Source organism: Giraffa tippelskirchi, chromosome 11, assembly GCF_054371585.1.
Source record: "Giraffa tippelskirchi isolate mGirTip1 chromosome 11, T2T-mGirTip1v1.2.pri, whole genome shotgun sequence".
In the NCBI taxonomy this organism is placed as follows: domain Eukaryota; kingdom Metazoa; phylum Chordata; class Mammalia; order Artiodactyla; family Giraffidae; genus Giraffa; species Giraffa tippelskirchi.
The window spans coordinates 140,622,782-140,641,853 of record NC_137285.1 but is presented as its reverse complement, the minus strand read 5'-3'; the positions used below and the strand labels follow the sequence as shown (position 1 = coordinate 140,641,853).

Genomic DNA, 19,072 nt, shown 5'->3' with positions numbered 1-19,072 from the left:
AATGAAAAAACATAAAACAAAAAGACACAGGTAACTTAAGAGGAAACTACTATCCATCCCTGATAGATTTATCTTAAAGAATTTATCTCAGAAGTTCAAGGCTACCTGATTTCTGGGCACCAATAAATCACAGCAAAATAAAATCAGATTATAGTGGCAGCATTCTAATTTTAATTTTGTCTTGAGATTTGTGAAGTTTCTAATCAGATTTTGAGTCAGTTAGTAAAATGAATGGATAACGAGTTCCATAGGAATTTTGAGTATTCAGGGAAATTTTCCAAGAATCTTTTGCAAAAACATATTAAAATCTTAAGGGAGATTAGAAAATCCAACCATTCCTTTGATAACTACCACAGCTCTTCCCTATTTATTGTGTATAAACTCTGGCATGCAGACATTTGTCTCATTTGGAAATGTTATTAAGAATTGACCTACCAGTACTTATTTTTCCTTGCTAATAGAAGGACTGAGAATTACTGTCTTCTGAAAGGTAGTTAAATGAACAGAGCAACAGATTGGAACAAGTAAAGTTCCAAACAGCCTTGTCAGGTTTGTGATTATTATACAAAAAGTAGATATCTACATGGGTTATGTTACAGTGGCTGTTCCTTGATGACTGGCATTTTTATTTAGAAACAGATAGAATTCCTCTTATTCCTGGAAATATATCTATAAATTACATCTCCTATTTCTAAAATGAGATATGTAATTTCAAATGAAACAATATTATTGCCCGCAATCTAAAGAGAACTAAAAGGATAGTTGCTATTATCACATCCATGAGAATTTTTGGATAAAAAGTACATAGTTTTTTGTTGTGACTTTTTTTTTTTTTTTTTTTTTTTCAGTTTGGGTTGTCTCTTTGGGCAGTATTGGTCATGACTGAAATAGTTATTAGATCTGACTCACAGAGGTAATGGTAATAGAAAAAGCATGCCCACAGTCCCATGACTCAGGCCCTGGTTAGCAAATCTTTACACCATAAATCTAATGTAGTGTTATTCAGGGAGATCTCAAGTCTTATGGGATGCCTCTCCTGGCATCTTTAAATTAAAAATTGAGTTAAAAGACCAAGTAGTGGCAAGAGTGTAGAGAAATAATGTTTTTATAAAACTGTTGATAGTGTAACTTGGTGTAACTTGCTGGAGACTAACATGGCATGTTGTCAGAAGTCTTTAAAATGTGCCTGCCCCTGACCTGACATTTTCTTTTCTAAGATTTATCTTAAAGAAATCACTGAACAAATGAATATAGATATATGTACATGCATAATCATTGCAGCAATATAAATAGGTGCAATCTATTGGAAACAACCCAAATGTCTGAAAACCAAAGGATTTATTATAATTGATATAATAAACCACTATTCGGTCATTAGTAATGACGCTGCTCCTCTGAATATATAGACATGAGACATATTCACAATAGATTAGTAATTTAAAAATCTGATTACAGGAATTTATGCAAGTGTGACATCAATAATTATATGTTACATATATGTTATGTATTGTATATGTATAAAAAAATCTGAGTAATAGGATTATGGCTTATTCTTTTTATATATTGGTTTTTAATAGGAATAAATAGACATGTAAGAATACAATTAGAGAGAATAAAATAAATGGCAGATTAAGGGAAAAGGGTAAGACAAAACCCTCTACCTCTATGAAAAAACCATACACAAATACTACCTCTTTATAATCCATACTGTTTTTACATCGGAAGGGAGCCTTGGAAGGAAGTGAATCGGTGGATTTATCATGTTTTCCTGGAAATGGGGCTGAGCTGTGATTCCTATTGTCCTAGTTTATAAGTGGTAGCGTCTCTTGACTGTTGCTCTGTGTCAGATTTGAGGGGCTGTAGCCACTAACAATATGATAAAAAGCATGAGTGAGGGGAACTTCAAACTCAACAAAACCAGTTGTCATTTACAAATAGGACTAAACAACAGGACTGTGAGATATGCTTCCCAGGGCTAGGGGATGGAAAAGCAACACTAAGGGTGCCTGAAAGAGGAAGGCAGTGATACGTGTGCTCGGTAACAGGGTGAAGCCAACGTGATCCCTGCTGTGCTGCGCATTTGATTCTCAGTGAAAGGAGTGCGTGAGTGACAGTGAAGAAGACCACAAATTCACAATCCTTCAAGCTTGTAAAGCACATCAGAAAGGGCCCCACTGAGTCCCGCTCGGGAGACCTTGAGCCCTTGTAGAACCACTATCCAATATTTGGAAGCAACTAAATGCTCCAGTTAATGCCTTTTAAGCCCCCTCTCCTTTCATCCAGATTGTTGACACTGCCCCTTCTAGAATATTGGAATATCAACTAAAAAGGAAAAACAATCTAAAAATTGACAGTTATGTTTCATTTGAGGAACTTACTGAGGACTATAGGAATCAGCCTCTCGGGTAACTCTGAGGAACTGTTCCAAAGAGGTAAGGGAGGAAGAAGGACATACAGGAGATTTACCTGGAAAAAATAAAAAATATATTTCATCATCCAGAGATTACTGCTAATCACAAAAGTCAGATATCTCAAATAAATGATTTTCATGCTCTTCTATGTATAGGAAGATGCAAGAGTCTGGGCTCATCAAAATTATCCCTTCGATATGCATTTTAACTGTCTAAGGCCAATATTCTCTTTTTCCTCCATCGTGAATTTCCCTAAGGGTTCACCATTTGGGGGTGACTGCAGGGGCTGATGCCTTGATGCAGGGCAACATTTGTTGTGTACTGAAAGGGCAGGCAACATTTTTTGTCCACAAGAACCACTGTCATACTGCCTTCATGGAGTAGTTAGTAATCCTGAGTTAAAGAAAGCGTCCTTTGCAGTTAAGGCTAAGGCAGGAACAGCCTCGTAAGTCTACCTTCCCTGGAAATCACTTTCCACTTAGCATTCTTGGATGAATCTATGTTGGTGCCATGAAAGATTAGGAATTTCTCTGCTAAGAGGTTTTGAATGGGAACCTCTTATCTTACCATTACTATTATCATAAAAACAATGGCTGGTAACAGTAATGGAGGAAGGACTTCCTGGAACAAAGCCCCTTCACAGGAATTATCTCAATGGATACTTAAGCACCCTTTCTACCTTCATTTCAAAGATAAAGACATTGAAAGGGAGAGAAGTTAAGTAAATGTTCAAGGCCATTCAAATAGAAGGGAGGTGGAGGTGGGACTAAAATCTAGACTCTGATTCAAATATTCTTGAACTTTGGCAGCTCTCCTGACTCTGTGTAGAACTAAACACATTACAGTGTCTATTTATGGTGACTGTTGTTTGAAGCAACAGTGATAATTAACATTATTACTGTTAATTAATAAATCAGACTGACATCAGATTTAACCAAGCCCAAGGCCCACAGGACTCAGACTTTGGATGTTTCAGATCTTCTTCTTCTTCTTTTTTTTAATAACAAAAGAGGGTGTCAGCTACAAATTGACGCTTGCCAAGGGCACTTGCTGGGGGCTTCCCAGGTGTAGCTCGGTGGTAAAGAATCCTCCTGGCAATGCAGGAGATTCCTGTTTGATCCCCGGATTGGGAAAATCCCCTAGAGAGGGAAATGACAACCCACTCCAATATTCTTGCCTGGGAAATCCCATGGACAGGGGAGCCTTATGAGCTACAGTCCACGGGGTCACCAACAGTCAGACACGACTGATAGACTGAGCATACACACGGCACATACACACACACACACGCACACACAAATATTAATAGCATTATATGAAAGATCTCCATAGCTTTAAAAAGGAAAGATGTCCAAACGTATTGCATCTAAAGGGGGAAAAGCACACTCTAAGGGGGGTATATTTGCTAAGTGGTAACTATTTGGAAAACAGAGGTGAAATGAAAATTACCTGCAAAGTCTCAGCTGTTCCACAGCACATTTCAGCTAAGAATGCTTAAAAATAAAATACCCGAGAAGACACGCTATTTGCAGTTAATTTATACGTGATCTTATTTTCTCTGTGTAAAGGTAAGATTTCCCTTCGAGCTTGTCACTGCCATGTGGAGCACGCACCCACTCACTCACTCATTCAGTAAATGTTTATTGAACATGTGTATCAGGCCTGGGAGCTAGACACCGTGGTGACCCCGGTGAATTCAAGTTCTCCTCTGTGGAGGGAAGCAAGGACAGATCCGAGGAGCTTAATATCTTAATAGTATATGGTAGAGACGAGAGGAACAGATGCACATTAACATAAAGATATATATGCTTGCCCACATATACGCATATGCTTTCTTGCCACGCTGCAGGAGAGAAATATCAATCACACTGAAGATATTAACAGAATGTCTGGGTGGCTTCCGCCTTGATCACGGATTTCATGGATGAATTGAGTTTTGAAAAGTTTGGGGGAAAAGTGACAGAGGAAAGTATGGTGGCACAGAATATGGAGACATTTTTGGTTTGGACAGAGAGGATGACACAAATGATTCGAACAGTCCTCAGTGTCTTCAAGGAGTGTAATTTGAATTAGGCAATGGCTCAGGTGAACCATTAGGGAGGTTCGGATAGCAGCATTGATGTGTGTGTTTTTCAGAATATTTTTAAGTGGAGTCTAAACAAAAGGCAGAACAAGATACCCTCTCCAGATCCTTTCTTTAGACTCTAAAACCCTTTGTATGTGAAATATTATGTAATGATTACACTTAACTCTAGCGGGGAAAAAAAAAGTAAACTGAAATCCTTTTCAAGGATGAATGTGTGCTAAGTCACTTCAGTTGTGTCCAACTCTTTGCGACCCTATGGACTGTAACTCACCAGGTTCCTCTGTCCGTGGGATTCTCCAGGCAAGAACCCTGGAGTGGGTTGCCATTTCTGTCTCCAGGGGATCTTCCTGACCCAAGGATCAAATCCATCTCTCTTGTGTCTCCTGCATTGGCAAATGGATTCTTTATTACTAGCCCCGCCTGGGGAGCCCTCCTTTTCAAGGATTTTGGGTTTAAATCAAACTGGGGTGAAACCCAGCTTTGCAAATTACTTTTAAAATTTGAAACAGTTACTTACCTCTCTTGTCTTCAGATCTTCTATACAGCAGGGTTTGGGGGAGTCGGGGTATGTAAGGAACTTAGAGTACTCTTAGACACACAGTACACGTTCATTAAACATAAGCTAGGTTACTATCAATAATACCTCTTCACTGTCTCATTAAAAATAGAGCACATGTTAATTGATGCACAGTAATATGCAATTCGTTTTTTTCTTTTAAAATAGGTATATTGAGATACCACCATATCCTGGAAATTGTGGCAAACAATGTGGTACAAAATAAATGTTAAGAGAACAGAGTCCTACCTGCCAGGGTGTCAGTATCTATCAGAACCTTTTTAACTAACTGCAATGACTAGCTGGGGGTCATGATATGTCTTCTGATTTCTTCTTTACTTATCTATCAATTCCTCAGAAATTCAGGGCTCTATAAAGCATTTTTTGGTTATCAGAAAACATTTCAAAATGCCTCTAGCACACTGTACTGTGGAAGCAGGTTTTTACTTTAAAAAATATGTTCTGGTTAACAAAATACTTTTACCTTCATAAGATATGATGATCACAAGGGGGCTGGGAGGAAGGCCAGGGCCAGAGGGAATGAATGGAGGGGTGGGAAGCTGACTGGAGGAAACTGACATTTCAAGGAGTGAAGTGACTTGCCCACGCTAACAGAACTAGGGAGTAAGAAAGCAGGAATTTCTTCTTTAGGTTGCCTCTATATAGAATAAATGAGTCTCCTGTTATTCCTTGGACTTCAGGGGGTGCCAGCCCTAAGGAAATGTGTGAGTCTCTGACATGTGTTTGTGAAATGTTCAAGGTTCTTCTTCCACCAGTCTTTCTTTTCTCTAGACAAATATAATTGTTGTTCCTGGGTTTCTGGGCAGTACTAAGATCACACATCTGCTCCTTCCTTCTCCCTTCCCTTTGGTCAAAAACACTTTATTCTGCAATGATAATAACTGGAATAAAGGATGCTATATCCACACAATGGAAAAGTATTTAGCCACAAAATGAATGAAGTTCTGTTATATTCTGTGACATGGATGAAACTTGAAAACATTATATTGAGTGGAAAAAAACAGACATAAAAGATGACATATGGTATGATTCCATTTATAAGAAATATTGAATATGAATATGATATGCATATAGCTCGATATCAATTTGAATACAGATTAAGCAAATCTATAGAAACAGAAAGCTGATTAGTGGTTGTCAAAGGCAAGTGAAGAAGGTGGAAATGACCCGACCACTAATGGGTAAGGAGCTTCTTGTTGAGGAGACAAAATGTTACAAAATGAGACTGTGGTATGGTTGCACCACTGTAAATATACTAAAAATTACTGAATTGTCTGTTTAAACGAGTGAATTGCATGGTATGTGGGTTATATCTCAATACAACTGTTAAAAAATAATAACAGGAATGGCCCAAATTATTATAACCATATCATGTTGTGTGCAATATTTTGTATTTATCAACTTGGCATGTATTAAGTTTGCATATCTATTTAACCCTCAAAATAACCCTCTGAGGCTGGTACCATTTTTTATTTCCATATTCTTCTTTTTTTTTTGGTATTTATTTGTTTTTGGCTGCACCAGACCTGCGTTGCAGCATGCAGATCTTTAGGTGTGACACGCAAACTCTTAGTTGCGGCCTGTGGGATCCAGTTCTCTGACCAGGGGTCAAACCCAGACCCACTGCATTGGGAGCATGGTATCTTGGCCACTGGACCACCAGGGAAGCCCCTCTGTTTTCTAATATGAACAAACTAAGAAAACTTAATCATCCAAGGTCACACAGCTAGCAAGTGGCAAAGTCAGAGTTTGAACTTAGAGAGTCTGACTTTTGAATTCTGCTCTTAACTACCTTGCTATTCATACACTACTGACAAACTTCCTCTGTTGTTATGTCCTCTATGATCTGGACACATGGCAGTAATTGCTGTGCCCAGATTGCAATTGTGCCCTTCCTTTGCATTATTCATTTGATTTCTCCCTTCCCTTTTTCTCTCCACAACTTTGAGGTATAATTGGTAGACAATAAACTGGACACATTTGAAAAATGCAATATCATAAGCCTAGGATTATGTAAACACTGTCAAATGATCACCACAATCATGATAATCACGATAATAAGCTGATCCATCACCCCCAACATCACCCCCAAAAAATGTTCTCTTTTATCTTCCTTGTATTGTGACTCTCCTCCTCCAACTCACTCCCAAGCCATTCTTGATCTTTTGCTGTCATTACAGATTCACTTTTATTTGCTGGAGTTTTATGTGAAAGGAATCATGCAGTATGTAATTTTTGTATCCACATTCTTTTCATAATTATTCTCATATTTTTTCACATCATTTCATGTCTCAAAAGTGCAGTGCTTTTTATTGCTGAGTAATATTCCATTATATATTTATACTGCAGTTTGCTTATTCATTTAGGTTTTGATGTGCATTTGGATTATTTCCAGTTTTTGGATATTGCAATTAAATATACTATGAACATTGGCTAAAAAATCTTTGTATGGACACATGCTTTCATTGTTTTGTGTAAATACTCAGTAGAGTGGCTGGATCACATGGTACCAAACTCTCCTACCATTTTACAGTCCTACCAGCAATGATTGATGGTTCTAGACCCCTCTCTTTCTTGCCAACACTTACTGATCTTAGTCATCCTAATAGGTGTGTAGTATCTCATGTTGGTTTTTAACTTGCATTTCCCTAATCACTAATGATGTTGAGCATCTTTTAACATGCTTACTTGCCATCTATATGGCTTATGGTTTATTTGCCATTATTCTTGTTAGAGTTGTCTGTTTCCTTGTTCAGTTTTGTGAGTTCTTTATATATTCTGGTTATATCTTTTATGAGATTTGTAAATATTTTCTTCCATTCTATAGCTTATCTTTCCCTTATCTTTAAAAAAAGTGTATTTTTTAGAGTCGAAGCTTTTAACTCTGGTGAAGTCCTATTTATTAATTTTTTTCTCTTATGGATCATGCATATTTTATCTAGCACATTTTTTCCAAAATCAAGATCATGTAGTTTTAGGCATGGGTAGATCTATGTACTCCATAGCTAGTATGTGAAATCTATCACTGTTAATCTCATAACTCTGTTCTCATCACTGCTAGCATTTTTCTCAGGCAGTCTCTCCTACCTGGTGGCCAAGAAATCCCCAGACAACTATAGGTTTACGTTACTTTGGCAACCTCAATGGATCAAGTTCCTTCCTTATTGTCCTTGTAAAACATTTTGTGGTTGGCATGCCTTGAGAGACCTGCCTTCTCATAACCAGTTCTTTTGATGGATTGGTCAAGTTATTTGCTGCATGCTCAGTGGCTAAGTCATGTCCGACTCTCTGCAACCCTGTGAACTGCAGCCCATCAGGCTGCTCTACCACATAACTGCATGAGGTGGTCAACCCTATCGGAGTGTCTGAACCTTAAGACTGCGAAAGAAAACTGAGAAGCAGTATCAAAAGAATAATTAAAACATGGTGAAATGTCTAAAATAACCAATGTCTACTACTTTACCTTTTTATGTCATCCAAATAATCTGGTTACACAGATATTGCCCAAATTTTAGAAATTTAGGAATTGAGGCTTAAAGAAATAGAAGAGTGAATCAAGTGTACTGTTATAGATTCCTATGGCTGCTGTACCAAAGAACCACAAACTTAGTGGCTTAAAACAACATAAATATCTTATGTATGGATGTGAGACTTGGACCACAAAGAAGACTGAGCACCACAGAATTGATGCTTTTGAACTGTGGTGCTGGAGAAAATTCTTGAGCATCCCTTGCACAGCAAGGAGATCACAGCAGTCAATCCTAAAGGAAATCAACCCTGAATATTGGAAGAACTGATGCTGAAGCTAAAACGCCAATACTTTGGCCACCTGATGCCATCAATGCCGACTCATTGGAAAAGACCATGATGCTGGGAAAGATTGAGGGCAGGAGAAGGGTGGGTGACAGAGGGCTAGATGGTTGTATGGAATCACCAACTCAATGGACATGAGTTTGAGCAAACTCTGGGAGACAATGAAGGACAGGGAAGCCTGGCGTGCTGCACTCCATGGGGTCACAGGGAGTCGGACACGACTGAGCAACTGAACAACAACAAATGTTTCTAGAGCTCAGAAATCTAAACCCAGGGCCCAGGGGATAAAATCCGGGTGTCAGCAAGGTGTCTTTCCTTTTGGAGGCTCCAGGCAAGAGTTCATTTCCTGACTTTTTTTTAGCTCCCAGTGGTCTTGACTTGTGGCCCCTCGTTCTTTCTTCAGAGACAGCAGTATAGTATCTTCACATCCCCTTCTCTGTTATTCTGACCTGCCTTACTCTTACTGGGGCCCTCCTGGATAATCCACGATCATCTCCTTGACTCATCACATCAGTGAGGTCCCGTTTACCTCATGAGGCAACATATCCACAGGTTCTGGGGATTAGGATGTAGAACTCCTGCAGGGGGAGGGGTGGGTGGCATCATTCAGCCTAACACAGTTGCAGCGCTCTTAAGTGGTCATGTGGCATGGTAACCTTGAATTCATGTTTCCCACAGTGAAGATCAGTGTCTTTTCTGCTTTATCACAAATGTATCACATACCAGTGGCTGTGTACAAGGTTGTGTAGGTTTCAAATTCCTAGAGAGCAAAGAATTTCACCTATCATTACAAACTCTGTGCACACGTGTGTGTGCATATGTGTGTGTGTGTACATGTGCTTACCTGTGATGGGCAGGGGGAAGGGATGCTTTGTTCTAAGACAACAGGAAGAAGCAGAAAAAAGGTCCCATTTCGCTTTGCACCTTGCATCATTTCACAGTGGCAGTTGACTCCTTGACCCTCCCTCTTGATTAACAAAGCAGTAAGGTAGATTTGTTTGTACCTCCTTTATTTGATAAATTCTGTTTCTAGCAGAAGAATATGGATTCCATCAGTAGGCAAATCACTTAATAGTTTTCAAATGACAACTATAATTCTTTGTCAGCTGTTCCTACATGCGCAAAGAGAAACAGAGAACCAAGGCAGTTGCATGAATCATTTAAACAATAAACCTTTATTGGCTCAATTATCCGATTATTTGAACAAGCATCTGGATACAATTTTAAGTTTTTCTCTAACATTTTTTAGTTTACTTGAACATTTGGAGGCATTGCCTTATAACCAGTCATTTATTTCTTCTGTGCTCTAAATTCAATTTAACAAACATTTAACGAGCAAATAATATATGCCAGAAATCATGTTCACTTCTATTGTGGATGAAAGGGCAAAAAAAAAAACCACAAAGAATCTAATTCTCGTGGAGTTTTCAGTTCCAACAGGATAATATTAGAGTTACACCAAGGACTATGTAATATGGCAGAATGATTGAGGTACAAAGAGAGAGAGTAAAAGTCTTTAGAGGGAAAACTATAATTCAGTTAGGACAATTTAGGTGAAATTTCTGCAGAAGTATTCTGGATGGGTTAGAGTTTGCAAGGTAGAGACAGCATAGGAGAGTGCCATCAGTGGAAAGAACCAAAAAGCAAGGAGGCAGAAAAATAGAGGACTCATGTAGGGGGAATCCCAAGTCCTCTGGTTAAGCTGAGAAGTAGGGAACATACAAGGAGTTCCCAAGATCTAAGAGACTGAAAGGGACTGTTTACCTCCAGCATTTATCTAATCTATTCATTCCCATACCCTAGTAGTTTTCAATATGTTTGTACTGAGAAGGTGATCAGGAGACACATTGATTTCCAAAATGGGGGTGGGCGGGTAGGGGGTGTCAGGGAGAGGGGAGGGCGATGCTGCCATCTAGTGGATAGAGGCCAGGGATGCTGCTAAACATCCTGGAATGCACAGAACATCACCCCACCAAAGAATCATCTGACCCCAAATGCCAAACTGTGCCACAGATAATAAACCTTACAATAACCTGATGAAGCTGTATTGCTTTTTCCTTATTTGACACATGAGGAAATGGAAGCATTTGAGAGTACACATCTTGCATGAGATCATTAAATGGTAAATGGCAGACCAACATTAGGGTCCCAATCTAGAGAGTGAGGAATGTACATATAATCAAGAAGCTAATGAGAGTCTCTGAATGTGGGCATGTCAGTCACTGGAACTGTAATCCCATGACAATGCAGGTCAAATGCTTAGCCCAGGGCCTGACACATAGTCAGCTCTCAGTAAACATTCCCGGCTGTTTTCAGTGATCAGTGGGGCTTTCAGTGAGGCACCAGCAGTGAGGGCGCTCCCGTGACGGATAGATAGGCCAGGTTCTGAAAAACAGTCTGGGACCAGGGCAGGGTGTGCAGAGTCTGAATGGAGTGAAAGCAGGTGGTCTGTGCTGGAGGAGACACGTGCCAAAAGATTGTTACCCACAGGGAACTGGAGAGCCTGACAAATGAAGGAAAGTGTGGGTGTGTATCGGGGGGAGTTTTGAAGGTGACTCTGATTTTGAACATGAGAAACTAATTTTCACCTCACCACCATGACGGGAACAGCTGCCCTGTTAGGAATGATTATACTTAACTTAAAACAGACAAACTGAGACAGAAAGGTAAAGCAATTAGTTCAAGGTCAACGGCATTGAAACTTTCTTTAGAAATATAGGGAGAAGAAAAGCTTGACCTTTTTAAAGATACAATAACTAAGTCTTTATAGGAGAGATAAGGACAAAATGACATCTCCTTTAATATGCTTCCAAACAAAACCGTTTTAACGTTTGTTTTGCTATGTACATATATATAGATGAAAGTAACTTTAACCTCTAGTCAGGCATTCTGGCTGAATGAGATACGTAGAGATACCAAGAAAGAGCTCCCCAGAGTGAGGTTCTGTATTTTTTGTTGTTGCTGTCACATGTGCTGCATTATTATGGGAGAACCAATAAAACAGAAACACGTGGCTGGCCAGGTAGCAGTATGTGGGAGAGACAAGGGGACCCAGGGTTACTCAAAGCTGGGTAAAATATATTTATTAACAATAGCAAATATCACTAATACTTAATGAGTGCTCATGAGATGCCAGTAACTGTGCTGACTACTCCTTATACATTATTTCATTTTAATCCTCATAACTCTGTGAAATAGATGTGACCAGTGATCAAAGAGGTCTCTGAGGCTCAAGAGGTTAGTGACTTACCCAAGGTCACACAGCTAGGAAGTAGTGAAGCCAGTATTCAAACCTCAGCTGTTGGACTCAAGTGTCCAAGCTTTGGCACACTATTATACATGTATGGCTGGGATTCCCTGGTGGCTCAGAGGGTAAAGAATCTGCCTGCAATGCAAGAGAGACCCAGGTGCGATCCCTGGGGTCAGGAAGATCCCCTGGAGGAGGGGATGGCAACTCACTCCAGTATTGTTGCCTGGAGAATTCCATGGTCAGAATTCCATGTCATAGAATCGGACACAACTGAGCAACTAACATACACACACACATACAAACACACACACACGAACACACATATGTGTGCTAGATATTAGGAACATAAATGCTTCCTTGTTTTGTAATTTGACAGAATAAATATATCAGACTGACTACAGAGTTGTCACCCAGTTAAGCCCGACCTAAGGGAATCAGTGAACTAAAATGGGCTGGAACGGGTGAATTTAACTCAGATGACCATTATATCTACTACTGTGGGCAAGAATCCTTTGAAGAAATGGAGTAGCCATCATAGTCAAGAAAGGAGTCTGGAATGCAGTATTTGGATGCAATCTCAAAAACGACAGAATGATCTCTGTTTGTTTCCAAGGCAAACCATTCAATATCATGGTAATCCAAGTCTATGCCCTGACCAATAATGCTGAAGAAGCTCAAGTTGAATGGTTCTATGAAGACCTACAAGACCTGCTAGAACTAGCACCCCCAAAATTGTCCTTTTCATTGTAGGGAACTGGAATGCAAAAGGAGGAAGTCAGTAGATACCTGGAGTAATAGGCAAATTTGGCCTTGGAGTACAAAATGAAGCAGGTTAAGGCTAAAAGATTTTTGCCAAGAGAACTCACTGGTCATAGCAAATACCCTCTTCCAACAACACAAGAGATGACTCTACACATAGACAACACCAGAGGATCAATAATGACATCGGATTGATTATATTCTTTGCAGCCAAAGATTGAGAAGCTCTATACAGTCAGCAAAAATAAGACCAGGAGCTGACTGTGGCTCAGATCTTGAACTCTTTATTGGCAAATCCAAACTTAAATTGAAGAAAGTACAGAAAACCACTAGACCATTCAGGTATGACCTAAATCAAATCCCTTACAATTATACAGTGGAAGTGACAAATAGATCTGATAGAGTGCCTGAAGAACTATGGACGGAGGTTCATGACATTGTACAGGAGGCTGTGATCAAGACCATCTGCAAGAAAAAGAAATGAGAAATGGCAAAATGGGTGTCTGAGGAGGCTTTACAAATAGATGAGAAAAAAAGAGGCAAAAGGCAAAGGAAAAAAGGAAAGATACACCCATTTGAATGCAGAGTTCCAAAGAATAGCAAGGAGAGATAAGAAGGCCTTCCTCAGGGATCAGTGCAAAGAAATAGAGGAAAACAATAGAATGGGAAAGACTAGAGATCTCTTCAAGAAAATTAGAGATACCAAGGTAACATTCATGCAAAGATGGGCACAATAAAGGACAGAAATGGTACGGACTTAACAGAAGCGGATATATTAAGAAGAGGTGGCAAGAATACACAGAGAACTATACAAAAAAACATCTTCACAACCCAGATAATCACAATGGTGTGATCACTCACCTAGAGCCAGATCCTGGAATGTGAAGTCAAGTGGGCCTTAGGAAGCATCACTACGAACAAAGCTAGTGTAGGTGATGGAATTCCAGTTGAGCTATTTCAAATCCTAAAAGATGATGCTGTGAAAGTGCTGCACTCAATATGCCAGCAAATTTGGAAAATTCAATAGTGGTCAGAGGACTGGAAAAGGTCTGTTCTCATTCCAATCCCAAAGAAAGGCACTGCCAAAGAATGTTCAAACTACGACACAATTGCACTCATCTCACAAGCTAGCAAAGTAATGCTCAAAATTCTCCAAGGCAGGCTTCAACAGTATGTGAACCATGAACTTCCAGATATTCAAGCTGGATTTAGAAAAGACAGAGGAACCAGAGATCAAATTGCCACCATCTGTTGGATCATTGAGTAAGTAAGAGAATTCCGGAAAAACATCAACTTCTACGTTATTGACTACGCCAAAGCCATTGACTGTGTGGATCACAACAAAGTGTGGAAAATTCTTAAAGAGATGGGAATACCAAACCACCTGACCTGCCTCCTGAGAAACCTGTATGCAGGTCAAGAAGCAACAATTACAACTAGACGTGGAACAACAGACTGATTCCAAATCAGGAAAGGAGTACATCAAGGCAGTATATTGTCAATCTGTTTATTTAACTTATATGCCGAGTATATCATGAGAAATGCTGGGCTGGATGAAGCAGAAGCTGGAATCATGATTGCTGGGAGAAATACCAATAACTTCAGATATGCAGATGACACCACCTTTATGGCAGAAAGGGAAGAAGAACTAAAGAGCCTCTTGATGAAAGTGAAAAGGAGAGTGAAAAAATTGGCTTAAAACTCAACATTCAGAAAACTAAGATCATGGCATCCGGTCCCATTAATTCATGGCAAATAGATGGGGAGACAATGGAAACAATGACAGACTTTAATTTTTTGGGCTCCAAAATTACTGCAGATGGTGACTGCACCCATGAAATTAAAACATGCTTGCTCCTTGGAAGAAAAGTTATGACCACCCTAGATAGCATAGTAAAAAGCAGAGACATTACTTTGCCACCAAAGTCCATCTGATCAAAGGTATGGTTTTTCCAGTAGTCATGTATGGATGTAAGAGTTTGACTATAAAGAAAGCTGAGTGCCGAAGAATTGATGCTTTTGAACTGTGGTGTTGGAGAAGACTCTTGAGAGTCCCTTGGGCTGCAGGGAAATCCAACCAGTCCATCTTAAAGGAAATCAGTCCTGAATATTCATCGGAAGGTCTGATGCTGAATCTGAAGCTCCAATACTTTGGCCACCTGATGTGAAGAACTGACTCCTTGGAAAAGTCCCTGATGCTGAGAAAGATTGAAGGCAGGAGGAGGAGGGGTCGTCAGAGGAGAAGATATTTGGATGGCATCACTGACTAGATGGGCATGCGTTTGAGCAAGCTCCGGGAGTTGGTGATGGACAGGGAAGGCTGGCATGCTGCAGTCCATGGGGTCGGAAAAAGTCGGACATGACTGAACAACTGAATTTAACTGAAGGGCAACCATAAGAACAATTGTTTAAGGGACAACAGACCTCTTTCTCAAATCCCCACCTTTATTCCTTATCAATGCTGTACAATTGGCTTCTGAACCTCACTTTTTACCACCTTAGCTCTTCTTTTGAAAATCTGAATTCATCTTCCTAGTGAATTCTCTGAGTAGAGGATAGGCATGAACAAGAAAGGCATTGCCCTTGGTCCCATAGACAACCCATTCTAGCAGATGAAGGCTAACAACTCCACAAACAGAAAAAGACAATCAGATTAAGTGTTCTGCCCCAAATATGGGGATGTGATAGCCATTGGGGGCTACCTCAGATGCCTGGGAGAAATGGCATCTCTCAGAGGATCAAAAAGATCAGTGCCTGCAAAGAACAGAGAGGAAATGTTCTAGGTGGAGGCAATAGCTAGTGTGTGCATGACACTCAGTTATGTCCGACTCTTTGTGACCCTACAGACTGCAGTCCATCAGCCTCCTCTGTCCATGAGTTTTCCCAGGCAAGAATACTGAGCAGGTTGCCATTTCCTACTCCCGGGAATAGCTAGTGCCAAGACCCTATGGTCTACACAGAAAGAAGACCCTTCCAGAAGGAGAAGCTAAGGTGTGAGAGGAGATGAGGAAAAATAAGTTTGAAGAAAGGCTGAAGGATTTTTCACTTTATTCATCATGCAATGATATCCCCTTTGAGTAGACCTCAACATTTTTTTACCAGGGACAGGTGTCCAAAAGTTTAGCTTTTGGGGTCGAGAAAAAGTTAAAGATACCAAGAAAAACTTAATTTTACCTTGACTTTATCAGTTAATATTTCATGTGAATAAGAGAGAGTGAGTGAGCCCCAAACTCTCAGCAGTTTCATTTATATCTGAAAGGTGTGTTTTTGACACTTCAATCAATCAGTGGGTACCATTAATCTGCATATTGTGCTCCTAGAAGCTGCTTTTCTTCTTGATCTTTCCTTTTCTTTTTGTTCTCAGGAAATTAATTCATGTCATTTCCATTTGAAATCCTGTGGCATTTGACTGCACAGGCGCTGAGAGGCACCCTTCTAAGACTTGAAGCTGAGTTTAATGGTGTTGCTTGTCAGTGGCACCTCAAGGAAAAAGAGTCTGGACTGCCAGGACCCTCAGGTCAGTGGTTACATACAGAAGATGGTTTGACACAGGTCTGTAGGTCCATATGTGGCGAGAGCCCAAATACTCCACTTTGGTGACTGATACTGGCAATTTGGTACTTAACATTTTTCCAATGTCGTTATTTTGCTGTGAAAGGAACATTTGAGTGAGGATTTGTAAGATGTCATAAATTTCACTTTAGAATTTGGCTTTCTGTAAGGGCTGGAAACTTTGGGAGCGTTTTCTGCAGTTCTTGTCTGAGACAAACCGATTTGTTTTATGAAAGGTTGAATAATGTCGATCACACATTCCGTGGAGCTACATGAAAGTGCTTCTCCAGGCAGACATAATCTGATAAAAGCATACAATTTAAGAGACCAAAGGGCCCATAAAGGTCATCAGTCTAGCAAGTCTCAGACTTTTATATCATTAAAATGAATAAATATACAGTGATTTGACAAAATGTCCCCAACTTTGGATTTTGCCAGCTATTTACATTTTAAAATGTTACTAAATAAAATAAGAAAGGAGATCATAGTTGAAAAATATAAGAAAAAAAATCATCACCAACTGAAGATTTTTGTTTGCAATTCAACTGATTTACAGGACAAACCCAGTCCATTGGCTTTACTCTTCTCAGTTTGCTGTGCTGGACTAGTGGAAATTTAATCAGGCATGATGTTTGGAAATTGCTTATCTTATCTATACCTGCCTTAAGGATTCAGAGACAACTTAGAGCCTAGGCTTGAACAACTCTGATGACAATCTTATGAGGGCTCATTCTTCATGAAGAAAGCTTTATTTTCAGGAAGTGCTTGATTACATGAAATGGGAGTCATGTACAGCCACCAAGTCTAACATCACACATGTACACACACACACACACACACACACACACACACACGTGCAAATAGTAAGCATGCAAACTGGTAAATTTTTGCAGAGTTTAACACCTGACTTTTTTTATACCCTTCTCTCTCCTGCTCCAAACCTGGTGCCTTGTTTGGATCCTCACAACCTCCTTTAGTTTCCAAATTGCTCTCCTGTGACCAAGTTGCTCCTCTTCTGCAATTTACTTGCATAATGTCCTTTGGAATGTCTTTTGAAATTCCCAAACTTACCATGTTACCCCGTTAACTTAACATCCCTCAGTGATAAATGATACTGATATTTGGAATGAACTTCTTCAAAAAAAAAAAAAATCCTTTATCAAGCTGCTCTGTGCAAGTTCATTTCTTGGCATTTCATCCCCTTCCCTGCTACACTTTCTCCTTAAGCTCCAGCCCTAAAGTATTTGCAGTTCTCCTAAAGTACAAACAATGAATGTTTGTCAAATTCAAACTCAGGTCTGTGTGATTCTAAACTTACTGGTCTGGGCACTACTCCATGTTCTCACCTTGGATCAAGCATATCCTTTTTGTGAATATACACGAATCCTTTCTGAAAATGTAAGCATCTTGGAAAATAGTGGAAAGGTCCTAATCCTTTGTCTGTAGATACAGAACCCAATGAATTTGGTGCTCGATAAAATTTTGTTAAATAAATAAGTGGATTGGATTACATTGGGCTAAATTGTTAACTAGCATTTATATGGAAATTTGTTTTTATAGTATCTTTCTTACTGGAGAAGAAAAATACATAAGATGGGGCCTTAGACTTCTATAAAGAAGAATAAAAAGAAAAAGACATCAAAAAGCGGGGTGGAATTCTCCAAAGATAGCTTTTTTCCAATATCATTATTTTATCACTCTCTAACCCTAGAGGTAAAAGAAGCAGAAACAGGAATAGAAAAAGAGAAAATCCAGTGGCCTTTTAAATGTAGCCACTAAAACCAATAATAATAGTAAAAAAAAGGGGGGGCATCATTAATAAGAATTAATGTAAGAAATTAAATTCTAACATAGCATACTATTTTTCAGCATTCTTGATTCATTTTTTCCAGCTTTATTAAGATATAATTGACATATAACACTGTGCAATGTGATGATTTGATACATGTATGTATTGTGAAATGACTACTGAAATAAGATGACACCTCTATCACTTCATCTGATTCCATTTTGTTTGTGTGTGTGTTGTAAGAACACTTAAGTTCTACCCTCATTCAGTTCAGTTCAGTCGCTCAGTCGTGTCCGACTCTTTGCGACCCCATGAATTGCAGCACGCCAGGCCTCTCTGTCCATCACCAACTCCCGGAGTCTACCCAAACCCATGTCCATCGAGTCGGTGATGCCATCCAACCATCTCATTCTCTGTCGTCCCCTTTTCCTCCCGCCCCAATCCTACCCAGCATTAGGGTCTTTTCCAATGAGTCAACCCTTCGCATGAGGTGGCCAAAGTATTGGAGTTTCAGTTTCAACATCAGACCTTCCAATGAACACCCAGGATTGATCTCCTTTAGGATGGATTGATTGGATCTCCTTGCAGTCCAAGGGACTCTCAAGAGTCTTCTCCAACACCACAGTTCAAAAGCATCAATTCTTCGGCATTCAGCTTTCTTTACTGTCCAACTCTCACATCCATACATGACTACTGGAAATATAATAGCCTAGACTAGATGGACCTTTGTTGGCAAAGTAATGTCTCTGCTTTTAAATATGCTATCAAGGTTGGTCATAACTTTCCTTCCAAGGAGTAAGCCTCTTTTAATTTCATGGCAGTAGTCACCATCTGT

At 39.6% G+C, this 19,072-nt stretch overlaps 1 protein-coding gene across 11 annotated transcripts in view; it reads left to right on the top strand.

Moving 5' to 3' along the window:
* The window catches only part of LRRC4C (leucine rich repeat containing 4C), a 1,846,189-nt gene that overhangs the window by 1,633,114 nt on the left and 194,003 nt on the right, over positions 1-19,072 (top strand). For 7 of the 11 annotated variants that reach the window (XR_014069612.1, XM_081544969.1, XM_081544968.1 and 4 more), the window contains one exon: positions 16,261-16,413. The exons of the other annotated variants lie outside the window; for them this stretch is intronic. The gene's annotated coding sequence lies outside the window, so the exon portion shown is untranslated. The remainder of the gene's footprint in view (positions 1-16,260; positions 16,414-19,072) is intronic. 11 annotated transcript variants of the gene reach the window in all.